Consider the following 26283-nt stretch of genomic DNA (forward strand, 5'->3'; position numbering starts at 1 on the left):
TAGTATAATACTTTTTATTTTTAATCTTTTGCATTTCTTAATTGATTTTGTATTAATGACTTTAATAACTAGTTTCTTATGTTGAAGGTGATTCTTCCTTATCGTTTGTCCGTGGTGTCTTGGCATTATTTTACTGTCTATATAAAATAAAAGATTTTGACCATTCATATCTCCACGGTCTATATGGAGGTATGTTGGCTACCTGGTCGGGGGTTAAGGGAACGGTTTGGTAAGGTTCTTGCCCTTGTTCAGCGTTTAGAGGTCCTGCAAGGGACCTGGGTCAAATTTAGTAGGACCTCCTTCAATACCCAAATGTATTGGATGGCGGGGGTCCAAACTCTTTGATCCCCTCATAAGTAAACTACTATTAATACTATAACCCGGCTATTTAGGACTGTATTCCTGCTGACTCAGACTACTTAGTCGAGGGTAACGTCACCTCCAAAAGAGGGGCCTACCATAATTTGCATTAATAACTTAATTAATTATCTTTCAATAATCCGACCCTTTAGGATTGTATCCTTGCTGACTCAAACTACTGGGTTGAGGGTAACGTCGCCTTCAAAAGAGGGGCCTACTACAATAACTAAGATAATCTTTTAAACAAGTGCAAAAGTGAGAAAATAATCAAAGGTTATACTAACACACGAGTCGGATCCAAGTGATTCATCTTGTCTATCTGTTTTTATTTTTATTTTATTTTTCAGCATTTAGTTACTTTTATTTTCTTAGTTTAAAAAAATCTTTTTCTAACATTTTGATTTGATTAGATGTTGAGGATAAACCAGTACTAAAAGCTCTTGTGTCCTTAGACGACCTCGGTATCTTACCAACACTATACTACGTCCACGATGGGTGCACTTGCCCATATGTGTGTTTAGTGTTAGTAAATATCGTGTTTTATAAATTTAAAACTTGGCTAAAGTGTAAAAAGGGCTTAAAATATATACCTAAAACATATTACACCTAACGCACATCAAGTTTTTGGCGCCGTTGCCGGGGACACAAGGATTTTAAGAAAGTTAGGAATCAACGGCCTAATCATTTTTTTTATTTTCTTTTTTATTTTTTTAGGATTTTCTTAATTTTTCAGCTTCTGCAGAGCTCAGCACGGGCCGTGCCTGCTGAACACGCCCCGTGCCCAATCATTGGAACTGGAAATCTTGTTTTAAGTCAGACAGTAAGCTGAACATGGGGCCGTGTTCACTCAACACGCCCCCGTGCCTAAGATTCAGTTACTGAAAACAGAACCGTTAGATCCCGGCGGTTGGTAATTTCTGACACAAACATGAGTGATGGTAATTCTTTTTACTTTCGGCACTCTTATGGTACGAGGTGTCGATTATGTGGCGGCAACCATAAAGAATTAGAATGTTATTTTCTAAATTATAGGCCCCACTATATAGACCCATCGTCTCCCTATAACCTTAAGAGGGGCGAAAGTAAAAATAATCATTATCTCTCCCTCGAATGCGCCGAACCAGATATTCTAGGAGAAATGCTCCTTGAAGAGTTAATTCAATTAGAAAATCTAATTCTTAATTGGTTAAAAGAGCTTAGGAAGGATTTCATTGATCCATCCCAAGACGATGGCCAAGAAGAAATGTTGGGGTCGCATGAAAACAACCTCGTTGTTCCCAATCCTACCTTCATACCTAGCAAAGACATGGACGATAATCGTCCCTGTGCTGATTGTGCCGTGAAGGACTCTCCATCGACTTCGTTCGGTGCATACATAGACCTGAGCGATTCGGCATATACCTTCTTTAACGAGAGCCCGGAAAAGGGTTGGACTTGTCCACCTAAAATAAACATAGGAATTACGCTCACCAACAACCTCTTGCATTCTCGTCTTAGTCTAGGGCAATTAAGGTATCTTAGGCACTTTGGGGTTGTTCCATCCAGTAAGGAACCACCCGATCCGGATAAGTTCCTTAGAAATAGACAAACTTCATAAACAGCCCTTCGACACGGGGCTGTGTCCAGCCAACACGCCCCCGTGTCCACCAAAAAGATTCCTTTCTGACTTTTACGTCAAAATACAGACAAACTGTGTCAGGATCCTACCTGCACACGGGGCCGTGTCCACCCGACACGGGGCCGTGTCCAGCCCGCTGTCGTTTTCTATAAATGCAGCCAAGAATTCTGCTCATTTGGACCATCTTAGGACAGAGATTTGAAGGAATCTTCTCTCAACTAACCTAGGTATGTTCTAAAAGAAGGTTCCAACAAACCATCTTGTCCTTTCCTCTTTTATCCATTTCCTTCTTCTTCATCTTTCTCCAAAAACCTCCATTAAAGTTTGAAATTTCAAGCTTTAAGGAAGGGATTATTGAGTTTTGTTCAAAGAATCTTGTTGAAAATAAGTTGTATAACATTGTTTTAAGTTACTAATGTTCAAAAAGACTTCAAAAGTTCAGAAAATAACTTAGAACTTCAAGATTCCTTGTCTCAAAACTCTGCAGAAAGATGAACACGGGGCCGTGCTCATTGAGCACGGGGCCGTGTCCAGACCATTATTTCAGCAAAATAAGCTATTTTCAGTTTGTTTTCGAAGAATATCGAGTGAAAATAGCGAGACATCTTCCGTGCATTCATCAAACAGTCGAAGAGGGAGAAGGCCTTCCATTGAAGCTACACTTGTGCACTGTGTCATAGCATTAAGGGAGGCTCTCGATGAAATGACTTCAGTAGAGGAGGTCCTAATTGACCGTATCAACTATCTTACGGTAGGGCTGGAAACTAGCTTTCAAGAAATTAACCTCTTGCACCAGAGGTTAAATATTCTTGTAACACCTCCAATGGAACCCGTCCTCCCTTAAGAGGATTGGAACCTAGCACTTGAAGTTAACAACCCTACCGGGTGGGACGACATTCCGGCTGAACCTCCCTTGAGCATCTACAAGAAATCCCGGTGGAAGTCGCAACTTCTCAAACTAACGCTAACGAGCCCTCTTTTCTCCTCCCAAGAGAGATAGAGGAGTGGCTCGCCGACATATGAGGAGGCCATACCCGGAAGAAGGAGTTCTATAAAGCCACAACTAACCAAGACTATTTGCTTCTTGGAAATTTTGCTAATTAAAATAACTTGTAGGCTAGAACTCCATGGTTTATGCTTCTTGTGTTTTCTTATCTAACTTAGTAATATTTAGGATTATGTAATTCTCTCTATGAATGAATGGATGGTTTTAAGGTTTGAATGGTGTTATGAAAAAATAAAACACACTCGGGATGGTCAAGGATAACAAGGGAAACAAGAAACATGGCCCATGCACGAAAACAGGGCCATCCGACAACAATTTCTTCATTACAGTAAGCTCAGCACGGGCCGTGCCCAGCCAACACGACCCCGTGCTGAACATCCTGCAGAAAATCGCCTAGTTCAGGTAACTGGACATGGGTCGTGTTCACTGAACACGCCCCCGTGTCCAGGCTTCTGTTTCTTTTCTTTAATTTTTGTCACTGGCACCTGAACACGGGGCCGTGTCCAGACTGCCAGTAACATAAAATTTTGCTTTTAACACCATTTTACACATTCAATCAACCTAAAAACTTATTTTTGGGACACATTGAGGACAATGTGTAATTTAAGTGGTGGGGGGGGGATGCTAAAACCTTGAATTTTGCAAGTCCTAATAACAAGCCTTACACAAAACTCTATTGGAACCGCAAATCACCCCAATTTTTTTTTTCAAAATTTTAATTTTTTTTACTTGTCTAAGTTTAAGTTGGGAATTCTAAGTCTAACAAGGTTATATTTTTATAAGTTTACAACCGATAGCGTCGTGATAAAAAGAACCAACATAAGAAAATTATGAAACGGCATGACAAACTTAGTTAAAATTTGATTATATATATACTTGATCACATAAAAACCCATTCCCACAAAAGTGAGTTTTGAGCCTTTATTGAGCATCCAAATATACATCTTTACGCTAAATGCTCATTTTTCGTTTCTTGTGTGAATAGCCGCTTGGTTCTTACGACTCTAGAACTTGCCACGACAATTCATTCCCGGTCCTTACCAACTTAAACCCAAGTAAGTAAATGATGGAGGCATTAGGACTAACCCTTTTTCTTTCAACACCATTATTTTTATTTTTTCTTTTTACCTACCCAAAAAATTCCCCCTAGTTAACCCCTTTGAGCCTAAACCTTTTCATTTCTTAACCCAAAACCCTTTTTGCCCACCAAAAAACCCTTTTTATTTTTACCTTTTATTTTAGTAATAAGCTCGGTTTTCGTGTGACTATGAAAAAAAATTTACAATGAAGTTGGAAATAAACAAACAAAGCTCCTCAAACAAAAAGCTTGTTTGAATAAATACTTCATTGAAAATAAAAAGTCACAAAAACAAAATGTTTTACGAAAACCAACGCTTTTTACGCCTTTCGCCCTTTTCTACTAACCACTAACCCAACTACCCACCTTTAGCCCAAGCCTAACCCTTCACCCAAAAAGTCCTCTTGATATTTACAAAGGTATAAAGTTAAAAAGGAGGAGGATTGATTGCTTGGCAAGCTTATGGTAGGAATAAGTTCCATGCCGCTCTCGAGTGATTCACTAAAAATACACCTTCGGCCGAGTGTGAGTGATTTCCCTCGTGAGGTATGTGAACTTGTATATAAATGAAATTTTAAAAAGGTATGTTATGCCTTAATAAATAATTTACCTTATGAAAAGTTTTTAATAAATCATGACGAATAGGATTGTAAATAAATAAAAATAAAACCTAAACAATCTTGGAAAATCCCGACACTCTATGACAAGCCCAAAACCTTCTCTTCTACCCATTCCATTTGGGAGTGTAAGCCACATATTAAAGAGTTTTGCTTGAGGACAAGCAAAGATTCAAGTGTGGGGATATTTGATGTGTGTAAAATGCAACATATAAATTACATCAAATGAGGCATAAAACTAACCCTTTTTAAGTACTAATGTTGGAAAAAGTGTGTTTTTGTCTTCCTTTTGTATTTTCAGGATTAAATGAGCTCAAATTAACAAAAGAAGCAAAAAGACAGCAAAATCTAACATAAATACAAGAAAAGGAACAAAAGTGGACTGCCCGACCCCTAGACAACATCCTCCCAAGCAAAACAGAGAAGGCAGAAGACTGGACACGCCCCGTGCTCAGCGAGCACGGGGCCGTGCCCAAGAAGCAGCAGAAAAGACAAACCTGTAGAAGCTTCTATTGCTCACCACGGGGCCGTGCCCAGCGGACATGGGGGCGTGCCCAAAGTACTGCAGACGCATTTATTGTAATTGCGAATTACAATTAATGAAGAAAGAGAGTGTCAGACGGGCACGGGGCCATGCCCAGCGGACACGGGGCCATGCCCAGCGGACACGGGGCCGTGCCCAGGCTTCTGTTCAGCCTATAAATAGGAGTGTTTGGATCCATTGCAACTCATCCTTTGGCACACCACCTCTCTCACACTTCACCCACCACCCACCACCACCATAACACCATCATCCACCACCATCATCCATTGTCCATCATAGAGTGTGTGAGTCGTCTCAGGATCCAAGATTGATCGTAAGAGTTCTTGACAATCAAGGCCATGTTTGCCTAAGTCTCTTACATCACTTGGTGAAGACAAGTGTTTAGTATAATACTTTTTATTTTTAATCTTTTGCACTTCTTAATTGGTTTTGTATTAATGACTTTAATAACTAGTTTCTTATGTTAAAGGTGATTCTTCCTTATCGTTTGTCCGTGGTGTCTTGGCATTATTTTGCTGTCTATATAAAATAAAAGATTTTCACCATTTATATCTCCACGGTCTATATGGAGGTATGTTGGCTACCTGGTCGGGGGTTAAGGGAACGGTTTGGTACGGGTCTTGCCCTTGTTCAGCGTTTAGAGGCCCTGCAAGAGACCTGGGTCAAATTTAGTAGGACCTCCTTCAATACCCAAAGGTATTGGATGACGGGGGTCCAAACTCTTTGATCCCCTCATAAGTAAACTACTATTAATACTATAACCCGGCTATTTAGGACTGTATCCCTGCTGACTCAGACTACTTAGTCGAGGGTAACGTCACCTCCAAAAGAGGGGCCTACCATAATTTGCATTAATAACTTAATTAATTATCTTTCAATAATCCGACCCTTTAGGATTGTATCCTTGCTGACTCAAACTACTGGGTTGAGGGTAACGTCGCCTTCAAAAGATGGGCCTACTACAATAACTAAGATAATCTCTTAAACAACTGTAAAAGTGCGAAAATAATCAAAGGTTATACTAACACACGAGTCGGATCCAAGTGATTCATCTTGTCTATCTGTTTTTATTTTTATTTTATTTTTCAGCATTTAGTTAGTTTTATTTTCTTAGTTTAAAAAAATCTTTTTCTAACATTTTGATTTGATTAGAAGTTGAGGATAAACCGGTACTAAAAGCTCTTGTGTCCTTGGACGACCTCGGTATCTTACCAACACTATACTACGTCCACGATGGGTGCACTTGCCCATATGTGTGTTTAGTGTTAGTAAATATCGTGTTTTATAAATTTAAAACTTGGCTAAAGTGTAAAAAGGGCTTAAAATATATACCTAAAACATATTACACCTAACACACATCAGTGATCCTGTTAGTGCGGGTTAGATAATTATATTGTTGTTTTTATTGTTTCTATGATGCTGTGTTTTGAGTTTTGAAAGTTAGGGTTTGATTGGATTTTATTTGCAGAGGCGTTGTAAGGAGATTTGCAGAATGATGGTTATGGTAAAGAGATATCATTTTCCTTTTGTGATTGATGTATTTTATGGTGTTGATATATGTTTTTTGAAGTTAGGTTAGTGATTTATTGTGTTGACTTTTGTGAAGAAAAGGTTGAAAATCATTAAGCTTTGTGTATAAGTTTGAAGACAGCTTTTATTAGAGTTGTTACAGTTTGATATATTATCATAAATACTAAATAGGGAATTAAATTTTAGAAGAAAACTGTTGAATCATGATATAAATTGATTCGAATCACGTGGTCTCGTTGATGTTTCCTAAATATGTAGGTTGGGGTTAGGGTTAGGGGATGGTAGTGGTGGAGGTTGTGCTGCGGGGGTTGGCCCCTGGTGGTGGAGGTGCAGCGGGGGTCAGGGTTGTGCAGCAGGGGTAGAGGTGTTTACGGTAGTGGATGTGAAGTGGTGGTGTGGTTGAGAGAGAAAGATAAGGAGGAGAGAGAAATATGAGCGAGAGGGAGAGAGAGAAATAATCAGTATGTATTCTTTTATATGTTTTGGATGAATGAGTAAAATTACCAATATGCCCTGATTTAACATTAAAATTTAACTCAGTTAGAGCTAAAGGACATAGTGTGTAAGGTTTTGCAAACATAAAGTATGAATCCCGTCAACTTTAAAGACAAAAGACATACTTTGCAATCCAATGTAAACATAAAGGACGATTTTTGTAATTTACTCTTTTTATAAAATAATTGTAATGAATTGAGTCACGAGATTTTTACACAATGTGATGCGGACCGTTTAATTAGTCTGTACAATTTTGGGAATTTTTGAAACAAGTTAACTATTTTATTAAAATACTCGAAAACAGCCCAATTTTGGATGTTAAAGCTGAAACAATATAAGTAGTGATTTGCGTGTCTAAATGTCGGTTATGTTATCTGATAATGATCCAACTTGTTATATGTCAATGAAAGTGTTATGTGAAGTATCGTGTGCTTGCTCTTGAGTAGTTATAGGTGGAATGTATATATGGGCGTGAACTGTCAAAGTGAGTGCATGTTATGTGGTAGATGCGTGTAGGAACTTTGTGCTCTATTTGAAACCACTAATGGACTAAATGGTAATCATACTAGGACGTGATTGACCAACCCTGACTATTAGCTATTTTTAAGAGTCCAACCGAGCAACCAAAGGTGAGTTCACACTTTTCTACAAAGCATGGGATTCCCGGTGGTTTGGGAATGAATTAAATAAGGATTCCCGGTGGTTTGGGAATGAGTTCAACAAGGATATCCCGGTGGTTTGGGAATGGGTTAATTAACAATACTCCCCCTTAGGTGGGATGCAACCTGCGTATTCTCCTCGGGTAGAATACGTACCTCGGTCCTCCTTGGGTAGGACAACAACCTTAAAATTACTAGACAAAACTCTATCATGAAGTCCCTCATTTTTATATCGACTTAATCGCCGGGCCATTGACGAACGAGTCATTAGTTAAATAGCACTATTAGGTCTGACAAGCCTCACACCGTGCCGCAGAGGACGGGAGTGGACAAATATACTTGGGCACTTTGTCAATGATGATAGACATTGACTCAGGGCACTTAAACATGACTTAAGTTAGTAGTCGATATGGTAACGGGTCTAGTGGTTTACAACATGGGGTAGCCCCCACGGTATATGGTTATGGGAACATGGAACTGGATAACTTTTGGTTTTCGAAACAACTTAACAACTTATGGTTTTTGGAACAACATTAAAACAGACAACCAACTGTGAACTCGCCAGCATTTTTGTTGATACGTTACTACATGCTTTGCAGGTCGTTAGGTTATTTGTTGGAGCTTGCATTGGAGAAGGAGTCATTGTGGGACATGAACCGCTGTGTGTTCATGAGAAATTTTATGAAAATTTAAACTTATATTTTGGTTTTGAACTTAATTCTTCCGCTGTTAACTTGGACTTTGCTAAATTGTTTGACACCAATTATATTGTTTTTGTTGAGTTTTACTTACTTACTTACATTGTTCAATATGATTGGTGGCTTGATCCTAGTCAGTCACCCTCCCTGCGGTGATACCTCGCTTGTGGATTTTGGGGGTGTATGTCACGGCTCCCCGACCCACCCTGGACGGAGTCGGGGGCCGCGAGGCAGTTCCCGTGGTACCCGTGGTATTTAATTTATGTGACAGCGGAAGTCTTTTATTACATGATCTTTTCACCGTAAAAAGCTCGTTTAATATATTACACAAAGTTTAAGGGATAAATCCCATAATTTACAATAAGTTGATTTCACACAGAAATCTTTATTTTTTCAAAACATATTTTATTGATTTATTCATACTGAGCCACTTCCTTGAGCTTGTAGTGCTTTACTGCACTTTTCCTGGATCACACAGATCACCTGAAATATGTTTGAAAAAGGTTTTGTCAGCGGGGAAATACTGAGTGAATCATTCGGTTTTTCTAAAACGACCTGTTAGTTATAAATTACAGTATTAAGGGGAATTACAATGTTTTTATCAACCAATTATCAAGAATGGGTATTTGTCACTCGACCGGATCTGTGACTGTGGTCATACCACTATTGGGCCCCGTCGCCCCAATAGTGACGGCTCACTTACCTAGAGTAATAAAAATAGTAATGTGCACAATACCCCACATACCAGCTGTAATTTGGTGATTACAAAGACTTAATCCCTGTAATTATAACCTTTGAAAATAACTTGAAGTTTTGTAATACTTACTCACAAACTGTGAGAAAACAGTTAAAAAGAAGAATGACTCACATTGCAGATTAACGAGCAAATAGATAAGCCTACTGATTAGCCTTGATTACACCTAGTTTAACACAATGCACACACATGCAGGTTAGTAACTAATACAGCAGTTACGTCAATTCACGAGATTAAACCCTCACAACGATTAATCAGTGCAATACTCGATAATTCAATCGGATTCACAACGAATAACAGAGCATAGTCCGAATTCGAACAGCACTCAAATATTCAAGTCGAAATCACGATGAATAATCAAAGTACAAGCTCAATTGAGCAGCACCCGGACTATCGTTGGATAGTTATAATCGATCGGACGTTGAATCGTAATAGCGATCGAGTTATTACCCTGATTGCGGCAGCGTTTCGTGATCGTGTGTGTGTGGTGAACTGATCGGAGTATAACACGACGTACAGACAGTATCTGATCGATGTTTTAACATCAAAATTCTAATGCCAAGGTCGGCTATTTATAGCTAAAATTTCGATTGGCTTACGGACCGTATGACTAAGCCCTTACGGTCCGTAAGGGAACCCGGTCAGCTTACGGTCCGTAAAGCTAATCCTTTACGGTCCGTAAAGGGTGCAGCCTACTTCCTAGCCTAGCTGAGTTCGGTTGTAGCTTAGGTGATTCAACAATTTCAACAAATAAGAACTGAGCAACGAATTACTTAAGATAATTATCAACGAGGGTTTGCCCCCTCGAGTTTTAGGGGTCCTGATCCTGATTCCGATTGTTCCGGAAATTTCAGGGTTTATGCCAAATTACTTGGGTGTCTTAATTAGGGTTTTCTTATTGAATGATTATTATCCTAATTACCGGTTTTATTGATAGTTGTTACATCCTCCCCACCTTAAGAAAAATCTCGTCCTCGAGATTTACTGGAAGAGATGTGGATATTTTCGCTTCATTTCTGATTCCAGCTCCCAAGTGTATTATGGTCCTCTCTTTGAATTCCATTTGACTTTGACCAATACCAGTCTTTTATGCTTGAGGAATTTGACTTTTCGATCTTCAATTTCTAATGGTTTCTCTACGAATTTTATTTTTTCGTTTACCTCTACATCCTGTAGAGGGACTACCAGGGATTCGTCTGATAGACATTTCTTGAGATTGGATACATGAAATACCTCATGTACTCCGGCTAATTCTTCTGGTAGTTGTAAACGATAAGCTACTGGTCCTATTCGTTGAATCACAGGGAATGGTCCAACGTATCTTGGACTTAGCTTTCCTTTCTTACCGAATCGTACTATACCTTTCCAAGGAGAAACTTTTAAAAGTACTTTATCTCCGACTTGAAATTCTAAAGGTTTGCGACGATTATCTGCATAGCTCTTTTGACGATCTTGAGCTGTTTTCAGTCTTTCTTTGATCTGGGTTATCTTGTCGGTAGTTTCTTGTACAATTTCAGGACCTGATAATTGACTTTCTCCGATTTCTGCCCAACATACTGGAGTTCTGCATTTGCGTCCATACAGTGCTTCGAACGGAGCAGTTTCGATGCTCGAATGATAACTATTATTATAGGAGAATTCTATTAATGGCAAATGGCTATCCCAATTACCACCAAAGTCAATTACACATGCTCGGAGCATGTCTTCTAACGTTTGTATTGTCCTTTCACTCTGTCCGTCTGTTTGTGGATGATATGCAGTACTTAGATTTAGTCGAGTTCCCATTGCTTTCTGAAAACTTTTCCAGAAATGAGAAGTAAATCGACTATCTCTATCCGATACAATGGAGAGTGGGACTCCATGTAGGGATACTACTTCGTCCACGTACAGTTGTGCTAACCTTTCCATGCTAAAGGTTTCTTTCATTGGTAGGAAGTGAGCTGACTTGGTTAATCGGTCTACAATTACCCAAATCGCATTATTACCTCTTTTGGTTTTGGGTAACTTAGTAACAAAATCCATTGCTATGAGTTCCCATTTCCATACAGGCATTTCTAATTGTTGTAGTAATCCGGAAGGTTTCTGGTGTTCAGCCTTAACTTGTGAACAAGTTAAACACTTGGATACGTATTCGGCTATATCCTTTTTCATTCCTATCCACCAGAAATTATTTCTTAAATCTTGGTACATCTTATTGTTTCCTGGGTGCATGGTATACCTAGATTTATGAGCTTCTTCTAAGATCTTGTCTCTTAACTCTCCTTGCTTAGGTACCCAAATTCGTTTCTTATGGAATCTCCAAATTCCATCGTTTCCTTGTTCTAGTTCTTTTAGGTAACCTTTCATTCCTTCAGCATCATCTTTGATTGCTGTTTTCTGAACTTCTTTGATTTGTGCCATTAAATCTACTTGTAGATTCAACCTCAGAGCACGGACTCGTTTCTGTTTCTCATGGTACTTACGACTTAAGGCATCGGTAACTACATTTGCCTTTCCTTCGTGATATTGAATATCACAGTCGTAATCGCTTAGCATCTCCATCCATCTTCTTTGCCTCATGTTTAATTCTTTTTGCCCAAATATATATCTTAAACTTTTATGATCTGTATAGATAGTAAACTTACTTCCATACAGATAATGTCTCCAGATTTTAAGGGCAAAAATTATGGCTCCTAATTCTAGATCATGAGTCGTATAATTCTCTTCGTGCTTTTTCAATTGTCTAGAAGCATATGCAATTACCTTCTTGCGTTGCATCAACACACATCCATAGCCTAATTTTGAAGCATCACAATATACTTCAAAGTCTTCTGTTCCTTCAGGTAAAGCTAAGATTGGTGCATTTGTCAATCTATGCTTTAAAATCTTAAAGGCTTCTTCTTGTCTAGGCCCCCATTCAAACTTAGCAGCTTTACAGGTTAACTTGGTTAAAGGTATGGCTATCTTAGAAAAATCTTTGATAAATCGTCTATAGTATCCAGCTAAGCCTAGAAAACTTCTTATCTCCATTGCTGTTTGTGGAACTTTCCATTTTGTAATTGCTTCTATCTTAGCAGGATCTACATGGATACCTTCGTGATTTACCACATGTCCTAAGAATTGTACTTCTTGCAGCCAAAATTCACATTTTGAGAATTTGGCATAAAGCCTTTCTTTTCTTAACAAAGTTAAGAGAACGTGTAAGTGCTCACAATGTTCTTTTTGGCTTTTGGAGTAAATAAGTATATCGTCGATGAAAACGATTACAAATTTATCCAAGTATGGTTTACAGATGCGATTCATCATGTCCATGAATGCGGCTGGGGCATTCGTTAACCCAAAGGGCATGACTGTAAACTCATAATGACCATACCTAGTTCTGAAAGCAGTTTTAGGTATGTCTTCTTCTTGTACTTTCAACTGATGGTATCCGGATCTTAAATCTATCTTTGAGAAGTACCTAGCTCCTTGTAAATGATCAAAAAGATCATCAATCCTAGGTAATGGGTATCGATTCTTAATAGTAACTTTATTCAACTCCCTATAATCGATACACATTCTCATCGATCCATCTTTCTTTTTCACAAACAACACTGGTGCACCCCAAGGGGATGAACTAGGTTGTATGAATCCTTTGCTTAATAATTCATCTAATTGCTTTTTCAATTCTAGCATTTCGGTAGGTGCTAATCTATAAGGTGCTTTAGCTATTGGTGCGGTACCTGGAATTAAATGAATTCTAAACTCTACTTCTCTATCAGGTGGTAACCCAGGTAATTCTTCTGGAAAAACGTCTGGGTATTCTGACACTACCTGGATATCCTGAAGTTCTTTATCCTTAGTGTTAACGATTACTGAAATCATATACACCATTTCCTGCTTTCTCGAATAATTAGCCAATTTCATTACTGAAATGAATTTCAGTGGCTTTCGGGGTTTATCTCCAGTAATTAAAATTACTTTTCCGGAAGGGGATTGAATTTCTACAGCATTTTTATCACATAGGATTCGAGCATGGTTGGCTATTAACCAATCCATTCCTAACACTACATCGAATCCGGCTAAATTCATTGGTAACAGATTTGCAGAAAACTTATGGCCTAATAGTTCTATTTTTCCTTCTTGCCAGACTTTATCTATTTTCACAGAATTTCCTTCTGCGGTTTCAACTGTGAAGACTTGTCTAAGAGTGGTTAAAGGTAACTTAAGAGCTTGGCAAAATGAAGTATTGATAAAACTTTGGTTTGCACCAGAGTCAAATAATACTTTTGCGAACACATCATGTACTAGGAACGTACCAGCTATCACATCTGGAATGAGTTCGGCTTCTTGAGTGGTTAGCTGGAATGCCCGCGCATTTCTCTTTGTTGCTCCTTCAGTTGGTTTGACTTGGTTGGCTACAGGTTTAGCTAATTTAGGACATTCAAATTGGAAATGACCCATTTCTCTGCAATTATAACAAATTCTTGTTTTCTTCCTGCAGTCTTCTTCCCGATGTCCTTGTGTCTTGCAAAAATTGCAAACCGTGTTGCATTGTCCATAATGCTTCTTTTTGCAAGTTTTGCAGAAGGGAGATGATGAGGATTGCCTCGTTCCTCTTTTCTTGGTATTACCCATACGAAATCCTTGGGTAATCTTTTGAGCTAATTCCTTCTTGCGATCTTCCTCTCTTGTGCGTACCAATTCATCCGTTAGGGTGTTAGCTAATTCTACAGCATCGTCAATAGTACGAGGTCTCGCAGCTTTAACGATGTTTCGGATTTCACTAATTAACCCCCAGATGTAACGGGAAATAAGTACCGGTTCTGGCGAAGCCAGTGTTGGCACTACCCTTGCGTATTCAAAGAATGTCGAAGTATAGCCCCGACAATCTACCCCTGTCATGCGGTGACTTAGGAATTTGTTTGCCATTTGATCTTTTTCATATTCGGGACAGAATTTTCTTTCTACAAGACTCTTAAATTCTTCCCAACTCATGGCATAGGCTATCCTTCTTCCTTTTGCCTGGAGGACCGTATTCCACCATTCTAGCGCTCCTTCTTTGAACAGATTTGATGCATACATCACCCGATCCTCTTCAGCACATTTGCTTATTGCGATTACTGCTTCGGTTTTCTCTTACCAACGCAGTGTTGCAGTTGCCCCTTCGTTACCTGCAAATTCAGCGGGTTTGCAAGCAAGAAACTCTTTGTAAGTGCAACCAGACGTTGCAGCTTTTATTCTTTTTAGAAGTGGGACTTGTTGCGGATCATGATTGTTATGATTGCCGCCTCCATTTATGCTGTTACTGCCGTTATCTTCCAGAGTACGTTTACTCGGATTTAATTGTTGTGGTTCAACAGGTTTTTGAACAGCAGCCACAATTGCTGGAATAGCATGGGCTATCCCTTGGGCGATAAAGTGCTCGATATCTTGTCGAGTTATATATTGATCTTCCTGTTCTTGCTCAGATTGATTTACTTCATTAATTGGTTCATTGTTAGCGTTTTCCATCTGCTAGTTAGTAGGAAGTATTAGTGTCTAACTTATAACTAACAAACTTAGCACAGATAAACACAACATACAAACATAATCAAAATTGTCGATTTCTCGACTTTCATTTTGTTATTGTATATTGTATATGCCTCCGTACACACCATATCTTACAGAGTTTTATTGCCCATTTTACAAAGTCTTACATTACTTATTTACATTATTATACAGTACGGCTTCCTGTGGTTTAACTGACAGTTCTAGTAACGATGTTCCCTCTCATCGTACTTCCAAGTTAAATGCTCTCCATTTCCCTGATCCTATTACCTGTACCTATCAGTTCTTCACCGAACTGACGAAGTTCAGCTAGGTTTTCATTACTCATGGGAGGATTCGGGATTGGTTCTGGATCGAATTGTGGAAGGAAACTATAAGGACTATTGACTATGTTTTGGAATTGCCAGTCGTTTGTCCACCATTCCTCCAGTTCGCCTAGTGGTCGGGTGTGGATTAAAGGTTCAGAAATAGCTGGTGCTACGTTTAAGGGAAATTGAACTGTAGCCGGGTAAGGGTACAAGTTAGTGCGGATTGGGCTTATGACCTCACAGTTTTCTAAGAGACGGTCTATTTCGTCTTGGAACGTAATTTCTTCTGGTTGTTTAGAACTTTTGCCAATCTCTATTCCCTTTTGCTTAAGATCTATTCCTATTTCTTTTTCTGGTGGTTTCGAACTTTCTCCAGTTTCTATTTCCTTTCCCTTGCTCACACTCACAGGGTTTTCTATTTTGGGAAGTCTCCTAGTGGCTGGTTTCCTACGACGTACTTTCCTCCATCCTACGTATCTTCTCTTCTTTTTAGGTTTGGCTTTTTCCAGCGGTGGAGCTTGGAATTCCACAGGTTCTTCTATGTCAGCAACGTAACCAGTAAAATCGTAAGAGACTTCGATAGGCACTGGATATAAATTGAGATTCTGGAAGGCTTCCGATATCTCATTCATGCTGCATAGTATATATGCAAAATAAAAATGCAATGTTAAAACTTTGGAACAAAGTTTAACAAACAAACACTGAAGTTTTATTGCATAATTTATACAGAAGACAACAGAAATAAACATACTGGGTTTTATTTATTTACTGGATAGTGATTTTTCTATTAGACTCGATTATTTGGAAATTTAGAGGTTGATATTTTCTGCTACAGTAGCTAGCATATAGAGATTTGCCCATTTCCCGTCTATTTTATCTTCCCAAGGTGCACTATTACCAAATTCTTGGACTTCTGGGTTAAACCTAACTCTCTTGGTTAGGGGTTTCTTTGTCCCCTGACTCTTTTTAAGTATCGAATCCCTTTTCTCTGGGGAAAGAGGATTTTCATAGTTTGCCTTGCGGACAAAGATTCCTTCTTCTAAGTTTACTGGGTTTTTAGAAGAAGATGCAACATCTAGTTTGTGGTAGATAGCAGACAGCTTTTGCTTACCCATACTGTAACTAACAAATAATCAGTTAATAAAACATATAATCACAAAATAACAACTAGTAAATTTAAGTATTCTGTCAAATACTTAGTTTAGTATTAGGCTTAATCAGCGGCTCGATCAGTGGCTCAATATTTATTAATTCTTAGCTCTGATACCACCTTTACTGTCATGGCTCCCCGACCCACCCTGGACGGAGTCGGGGGCCGCGAGGCAGTTCCCGTGGTACCCGTGGTATTTAATTTATGTGACAGCGGAAGTCTTTTATTACAGGATCTTTTCACAGTAAAAAGCTCGTTTAATATATTACACAAAGTTTAAGGGATAAATCCCATAATTTACAATAAGTTGATTTCACACAGAAATCTTTATTTTTTCAAAACATATTTTATTGATTTATTCATACTGAGCCACTTCCTTGAGCTTGTAGTGCTTTACTGCACTTTTCCTGGATCACACAGATCACCTGAAATATGTTTGAAAAATGTTTTGTTAGCAGGGAAATACTGAGTGAATCATTCGGTTTTTCTAAAACGACCCGTTAGTTATAAATTACAGTATTAAGGGGAATTACAATGTTTATATCAACCAATTATCAAGAATGGGTATTTGTCACTCGACCGGATCTGTGACTGTGGTCATACCACTATTGGGTCCCGTCGCCCCAATAGTGACGGCTCACTCACCTAGAGTAATAAAAATAGTAATGTGCACAATACCCCACATACCAGCTGTAATTTGGTGATTACAAAGACTTAATCCCTGTAATTATAACCTTTGAAAATAACTTGAAGTTTTGTAATACTTACTCACAAACTGTGAGAAAACAGTTAAAAAGAAGAATGACTCACATTGCAGATTAACGAGCAAATAGATAAGCCTACTGATTAGCCTTGATTACACCTAGTTTAACACAATGCACACACAGGCAGGTTAGTAACTAATACAGCAGTTACGTCAATTCACGAGATTAAACCCTCACAACGATTAATCAGTGCAATACTCGATAATTCAATCGGATTCACAACGAATAACAGAGCATAGTCCGAATTCGAACAGCACTCAAATATTCAAGTCGAAATCACGATGAATAATCAAAGTACAAGCTCAATTGAGCAGCACCCGGACTATCGTTGGATAGTTATAATCGATCGGACGTTGAATTGTAATAGCGATCGAGTTATTACCCTGATTGCGGCAGCGTTTCGTGATCGTGTGTGTGTGGTGAACTGATCGGAGTATAACATGACGTACAGACAGTATCTGATCGACGTTTTAACATCAAAATTCTAATGCCAAGGTCGGATATTTATAGCTAAAATTTCGATTGGCTTATAGACCGTATGACTAAGCCCTTACGGTCCGTAAGGGAACCCGGTCAGCTTACGGTCCGTAAAGCTAATCCTTTACGGTCTGTAAAGGGTGCAGCCTACTTCCTAGCCTAGCTGAGTTCGGTTGTAGCTTAGGTGATTCAACAATTTCAACAAATAAGAACTGAGCAACGAATTACTTAAGATAATTATCAACGAGGGTTTGCCCCCTCGAGTTTTAGGGGTCCTGATCCTGATTCCGATTGTTCCGGAAATTTCAGGGTTTATGCCAAATTACTTGGGTGTCTTAATTAGGGTTTTCTTATTGAATGATTATTATCCTAATTACCGGTTTTATTGATAGTTGTTACAGTGTAACAGATTGGTATCAGAGCCATTGGTTATAGTGAACTTGGTTTTAAAAGGGGGACAATCTTTTTTTGACAAAACCAGACTATAACCTGTTCAGTGCTCAACGATCCACAACGATGCTTCGCTCCACGTGCAAGACTCAACACTCCAGGTGGTATGATTTATGTTTGTATTGCCTACTTGCTAGTTTACATTTACATTGTGTATTGCACATGGTATGCCTAGTTAGAGTAGTAACATGTTATCTATTAGCCCGAATGTGCTCTTTATGACACCCAACTATTTACTTGAAATTTGACGTGTGGTGATCAAATTATTTTCCTGTTTTCTCCTCACCCCACTACGACAACTATTTTATGCGTTCTATCTATTCGTACGATTGCCTCGACATGGCGTCGCCGTTACAGCCAGTATTCAGACCTGACCCTCTGTACATTCAGTTTGCACGACAACATTCACGTAGACCAGAGCCGGCCCAAACGAACTTGGATTTAGGAGAACAGTATACCCACGCGTCCATGTCAACAAACCCCATCATCTCCACTAGTCGTCGTCACCAGAAACGAAGCAGTCACAGTTACATGCGTTTGTCGTTGTACAACTCGAAACCCTGTCATCCGAACTCTGTTTTGAACAAATGATGTACTCACATGACCATGATGCAACAAACTTTTCTGTCGTGTCGTTGCCGCCATCTACCATTACTGGAACTGTCTTTAGAGAACATAATAGTCGGCGAAATTCTTCGGTTACTTGTTGGATTTTGTTTTCGCTCAATTCTTCGTATGAACATCACCAACCTCCTGTTTCTCCGATCCGCAACCGATATAACGAAACGCTAACAACCATACCATGATTTCCACCAATTACAAGATTACCCCCCCTATTACCCTGTTGGGTGGTTAATTATTATTCTACTTTGATTTACACCTTCGTATACCCAACTTTGCAAGTGGATGCCTCCTAATGATGGGATAGTCTTCGGGACATTCGAGGACGGCGATACGGATTACTCAACCTACATACGGACACGATGAACTACACATTTACCTCACCCCTTTCCCCCTTACACTACAAGAGTCGCATTCTGATCCTACGATAGTTTATCTTAATTATGTGAAATCTTTTCGCTAGCCTTTGTAGCGATCTATGCTTGTCGATTAATGCAATGCCTAATTTCTACTATTGACTTAGACAAAACCATCATTTCTTTACCACAGTGACACTACGTCTTCGCTTCTCCATGTAGAGACACTAATACGAACTCACTCTAGTTTAGAGAATTTGGAAGGCTCGACTTTCGATCATTGGTGATCACTTCTTGAAACCCTGAGGATGGTGATGTATTGCTGATACGATCATACCCTCTTGAACATGTTTTCGCGTCCTTTCTTTGAAACCACTTGACTACACAGGCATATTTCAGATTCATTCACACGACTTAAGGAAACTCCTCCGAATTTGGTTGCTTACCGACTCGATAAATCGCAAACTCATCTAAGTTCATGGATCAAGGTGAATTATTCCCCCTTCGCATGTGGGCGAGCCCAACAACTTTGACGGAAGTTTCGGCGAACCTTAACACTACAAACTTGTGCGACAACCATTATTCTCTGGTTAATTCTTATTATGCTTAATATACCAACGTGGCACCTCTATTCGACAAACGACATTCTTCATTTTAACCTTAAGCAACTTGTGTATGACCAGCTATACCCTCGACAACAGGTAAACCCCTACTATGGATTCTTAAACGCCTACGCATCTATTGGGACTACCCTTTTTGCATGTTTCCACATCCATTCGTGTTATACTTCTCAAATCCTATGATCCTTCTCCTAACAACATTCTTCGCGAACTCTCGATTGGAAGAGTTACTCTCTACGAACGTTACTCAAGAAGCAATGGGCCATGAATATCACAGATATGGAGGTATCACGAGAACTATCCTTAGAACTCGTTACGATCGAGGTAGGTCCCAGTCACGACATTCGAATTTAGCCTACCTTGACAGATATGCCACTTGTTTTCTTTGACGACATCTGAAACTACTCCAAGAACTAGTAGGAATCCGAACGATACCTACACTTTACCATGGAGCCCCTACAACACAAACAACCTTATGCTTAGTTTCCAACGAATGACTTTTGATGTTACGAAGCCCGCTTTGCTTGATCGTATGCACAAACCCCCGCAATTCTAACTCGAAAGATTGCTCAGGAATCCGCGTTTCAATACTTGAAGGTGAAACTCTGTAGTACACCCATTCTTTCGTTACCAGAAGGCACAGACGATTTCGTTGTTTATTATGACGCGTCTATCCAAGGACTTAGTTGTGTGTTGATGCAACGTGAGAAAGTCACGCCAACTCAAGGCTCACGAAAAGAACTACACTACCCACAATTTGGAGTTGGGAGCAGTAGTGTTTGCACTCAAGATAAGGAGACATTACTTGTACGGTACCAAGTGCACCATCTACACCGATCACAAGCGTCTCCAGCATATCTTGGATCAGAAGGAGTTGAACATGCGACAGCGTCGATGGGTCGAACTCCTTAACGACTACGAGTGCGCAATCAAGTACCATCCAGGCAAGGCCAACGTTGTGGCCGATGCCCTCAGTCGTAAGGAAACCAAACCTAAGCGTGTACGTGCATTAAAGCTTACGATTCACTCCAGTTTTCCTACCTAGATTCGAGAGGCACAGATTGAAGCATTGAAGGAAGAAAACCTCAAAGCTGAGTCCCTACTGGGATTGGAGAAACAGTTGGAACTAAAGGAAGATGGTGCTTACTACTTAGCGGGGCGTATCTGGGTTCCATTTTTATGGTAATCTACGTGAGCTTGTGATGGATGAGGCACACAAGTCTCGTTACTCGGTACGTCCTGGCTCTGATAAGATGTACCACGATCTCAAAACCACGTACTGGTGGCCTAGTATGAAGGCTAACATAACGACCTATGTTAGTAAATGCTTGACATGCGCCAGAGTTAAGGTTGAATACCAAGAGCCATCAGGACTACAACAACATGAGATCACAACATGGGAGTGGGAACAAATTTCCATGGATTTCGTTGCTGGCTTACCTAGATCTCAGCGAGGAAACGACACCATCTGGGTGATTGTTGATCGACTGACTAAGTCTGCACACTTTCTGGCAATCAAGGAAACAGATAAGTTTTGTACACTCGCAGACATCTACTTGAAGGAAGTGGTTGCTAGGCATGGAGTGCCAACTTCCATCATAGATCGAGACTCACGCTTTACATCCGAGTTATGGTAGGCAATGCACAAATCTTTCGGCTCACGTCTAGACATGAGCACAACATATCACCCTCAGACGGATGGGCAGACTAAACGCACCATCCAGACTCTAGAAGACATGCTTCGATTTTGGCAATGGCTGGGAAAGACACCTACCCTTAGTAGAGTTCTCATACAACAATAGTTACCACACCAGCATTAAAGCTGCTCCATTCGAGGCGTTGTACGGGCGGAAATGTCGATCACCTCTATGCTGGGCAGAAGATGGCGATAGCCAAATCACTGGCCCAGAACTTGTTGTCAACACAATGGAAAAGATTGCTCAAATCAGACAAAGAATAACGGCAGCTCGTGACCGTCAGAAAAGTTATGCGGATACGCGTAGGAAGCCTCTCGAGTTCCAAGTTGGGGATCGAGTGCTACTTAAAGTCTCACCAAGGAAAGGTGTGGTCCGTTTTGGCAAACGGGGCAAAGTTAATCCGCAATATGTCGGACCTTTTGAAATCACTGAGAAAATCGGCAAGGTCGCTTACAGACTGAATTTGCCCGAAGAACTCAGTGGTGTTCACAACGTCTTCCACATGTCAAATCTGAAGAAATGCTTATCAGACGAGACCCTCATTGTTCCTTTCAAGGAACTCACTATCGACGACCAGTTGCGCTTCGTCGAGGAACCGGTGGAAATTATGGACCGGGAAATCAAGACTCTAAAACGTACTAAAATACCTATTGTTCGAGTTCGTTGGAACTCCCGCCGGGGCCAAGGGTTCACTTGGGAACGAGAGGACCAGATGAAACGCAAGTACCCCCAGTTGTTCAAGAAAGGTGAGTCCAGTACTGAAGCAACTTCAGAATTTCGGGATGAAATTCCAAACCAACGGGGGGATGATGTGATACCCCAGGAAAACACAGAACACAACTAGCTTCTCCAGTGACTATGTGCTAAATTTCGGGAAGAATTTTCTTTCAACTTAGGGATGATGTGACAACTCGTCTAAATTCCTGAACGCTTCGTTTTACTGTGTAATTTCATGTATGTTAAATGAATTGAATTTGGTGATTTATTTTATTTGAACGATTGTGTGCTTGGTAATGTGTAATGTGAATTATGTGAAACCAAAACCCGAAACTAAAATATTGGAATACGTTATTTTGTGAATCGAAGCATTGTAAAATATTATTCCGCGATACACAACGTTTTAATTAATTATTTCGTGAATCTTGCGAAACCGTCGCTTAGTGCGAAACCGTTACCTATTAAAACCCAACCCAAGCCCACCCCCTCCCCTTCTTACGCCATTTATAGGCCCAACCCCACCCTTGTCCCCTTATTCGAAATATAAAGCCCAAACCCACATCTCTTGTTCCTTATAGCCCATTAGCCCAACTTCCATGTGTTTTAATTATACATATTTGGTTTAGGGAACAAGAAAAATCAAACAAGAAACCCTAAACACACTTATGTGCGTCGACCAGGAGCCCCCCCCCCCTCTCTGCGCAAACCCTAGCTCCTCAGTCCAACTTCTTGATTTGCCTTTCACTTCCTCGTAATCCCTTCTCTTGCTCCAAGGTTAGTATTCTTGATTTGGATTGTGATTCTTAGTGTGATTTGGTATAATCATGGCTGTGATTTTTAGTTGACATGCTAGGGTTGTGATGTTACATGATTTATTTTGGTTAAGTATGCGATTTGTTGAAGTAATCGATGACATGTATGTGTAAATGATTGTTGGCTGCGTTTTTGGTGAAAATCATGATGTTTTATAATTATGGTTCTGAGATTATTGATATGGTTAGATGGTAATTGATGATTAGCCTGCTGTTGGTTGTTATTAGGAAGAGGCGGGGTCGTTTACACGTGTTTTGGTGTCGTTTAAATGTAAAACAACATGCTGATTGACGAAAAAAGTTGGCTGTAAACGGACCGTTATAAATCGAAAAATTGATTTTCTGGAGTCTAAATTATAAGTTTTCAAAAAACGCTTCAAATGGCACTGGAATCATATTTTTTTGAGGTCGTTTGCTATTTTTAAAGGTCTGTTTTGTACAGCAGCAAAAGCTGCGTTTTTTCTGCAGAAAATGTTTGTTATGTTTTTCGTCATAACTTGAAATATAGATAGAGTTAGGTCACTAAATTTGTACAGTAGATGGCCACGGTTGTCATTGTAATTTTTCAACTGGAATTCCGTCAATCAGACTTACCATGAATTTTAAATTAATTTTTCTGTGTGCTGCAGTCAGAAAGTGACGAATCTGATTACAGCCCGGTAAATGATTTTTATAAAATAATTGATGATGAATTGAGTCCTGAGATTTTTACACAATATGACGTCGACCGTTTAAAGCAATCTGTACAATTTTGGAAATTTTTGAAACAAGTTAACTATTTTATTAAAATACCCGAATACAGCCCAGTTTTGGATGTTAAAGCTGAAACAATATAAGTAGTGATTTGCGTGTCTAAATGTTGGTTATGTTATCTGATAATGATCCAACTTGTTATATGTCAACGAAAGTGTTTTGTGAAGTATCGTGTGCTTGCTCTTGAGTAGTTCTAGGTGGAATGTATATATGGGTGTGAACTGCCAAAGTGAGTGCATGTTATATGGTAGATGCGTGTAGGAACTTTTTGCTCTATTTGAAACCACTAATGGACTAAATGGTAATCATACTAGGACGTGATTGACCAACCTTGAATGTTAGCTATTTTTAAGAGTCCAACCGAGCAACCAAAGGTGAGTTCACACTTTTGTACAAATCATGGGATTCCCGGTGGTTTGGGAATGAATTAAATAAGGATTCCCGGTGGTTTGGGAATGAGTTAAATAAGGATATCCCGGTGGTTTGGGAATGGGTTAATTAACAACAATCCCCCTTAGGTGGGATGCAACTTGCGTATTCTCCTTGGGTAGAATACGTACCTTGGTCCTCCTTGGGTAGGACAACAACCTTAAACTTACTAGACAAAACTCTATCAAGAAGTCCCTCATTTTTATATTGACTTAATCGCTGGGCCATTGGTGAACGGGTCATTAGTTAAATAGCACTATTTGGTCTGACAAGCCTCACACTGTGCCGTAGAGGACGGGAGTAGACTAATGTACTTAGGCACTTTGTCAATGATGATAGACATTGACGCATGACACTTAAACATGACTTAAGTCAGTAGTCGATATGGTAACAGGTCTAGTGGTTTACAACATGGGGTTGCCCCATGGTATATGGTTATGGGAACATGGAACTGGATAACTTTTGGTTTTCGCAACAACTTAACAACTTATGGTTTTTGGAACAACATTAAAACAGACAACCAACTGTGAACTCGCCAACATTTTTGTTGATACGTTACTACATGCTTTGCAGGTCGTTAGGTTATTTGTTGGAGCTTGCATTGGAGAAGGAGTCGTTGTGGGACATGAACCGCTGTGTGTTCATGAGAAATTTTATGAAACTTTAAACTTATATTTTGGTTTTGAAGTTAATGCTTCCACTATTAACTTGGACTTGGCTAAATTGTTTGACACCAATTATATTGTTTATTTCGAGTTTTACTTACTTACTTATATTGTTCAATATGATTGGTGGCTTGATCCTGGTCAGTCACGCTCCCTGCGGTGATACCCCGCTTGTGGATTTTGGGGGTGTGACATTAAGTCTTTGCCAACTTCTTTGAACGCTAAGCATGTTTTTGAATTGGCCAATGGCTGGAATATCGAGGTTACTCACATCATTAACAATTGTACACGTGTTCTGTCTGACCAAGCTTTCTCTATCAATCTTTTTACAATTATTTTTGGAAGTTTCGACGTTGTTATTTGGATAGACTGGCTATCCCAACATCAAGCTGAAATACTCTATCAAGAGAAGATTGTCCACATTCCTCGTTCTGTCGGCGAGCCCCTCGTTATTCCAGGCGATAAGAGTGGCGCAGTTACAGACATCATCTCATTCTTGAAAGCCCAGAAATGTATACGAAAAGGTCATACTGCTATTCTAGCTCTTGTTATCGATACTCAAGCAAAGGAAAGGATGATTGAAGATATTCCTATCGTTCATGATATCCCGAAGTATTGTTAGGATTGAATTAAGTCAAAAGATTACAAATCATGCTTACAGAACTAAGCTCCCCCTCAGCCTGATACTCCAAGGTTGGTTGCACAAGTTGAAAGGATTGAATTGAGGAGAAGGACTCACCCAAAACGATCAAATGTAACAAACCACTGAAGCATCTAAGCTGACGTCACCATGAAAGTGACATCTAACCTCCTAACAAACTCTAACCTTTGATCTATACAACCTCTGCTATGCTAACTACTGATATTACATTACATTACATTACATAAAGTAAACAAAACTGCTGCTGCATCCTTCCACTGCTGTGAACCCAGCAGTACTTGTCATGATCAGCAGTGCTTGACTCAAGGCAGTAGATTGGGCAGTAGGGCTTTAGTTCTTCATCAGTCTTTGACTTGATCAGTAGTTGTAGGTCAGCAGTTTGTATGATCAGTAGATAGGAGGTCAGCAGATGTTGAAACCACTTTCAAGGGGAGAGACTTGTATGCATAACATCTGCTTATTCTGGATCCACTGACCTGATCTAGTTTTGGCTTTAATTATCTGTTCCTCTGGTAGGGTTCAATCCCAACAAGTATTTCCTGAGAAATTACCTGGTCTCCCACCTCATCGACAAGTTGAATTTCAAATCGAGCTAACCCTTGGAGCAGCACCCATAGCTCGTGCACCTTATCCTTTAGCCCCAGCTGAATTGGAAGAACTATCTACGCAATTGCAGGAGCTGTTAGATAAGGGTTTTATTCGTCCTAGCTTGTCACCCTGGGGAGCCCCGTACTTTTTGTCAAAAAGAAGGATGTCACTTTACGTATGTGTATCGACTACCTCGAACTAAACAAGGTAACTGTGAAGAACCGTTATCCACTCCTTCGTATCGATGATCTATTTGACCAACTGCACTGCAATGGTCAAGCTTCTATTCTAAGATCGGGCTATCACCAGTTGAGAGTTTGAGACGAAGATATCTCAAAAACGGCATTT

Source organism: Helianthus annuus, chromosome 5 (genome assembly GCF_002127325.2).
Source record: "Helianthus annuus cultivar XRQ/B chromosome 5, HanXRQr2.0-SUNRISE, whole genome shotgun sequence".
Taxonomy (NCBI): domain Eukaryota; kingdom Viridiplantae; phylum Streptophyta; class Magnoliopsida; order Asterales; family Asteraceae; genus Helianthus; species Helianthus annuus.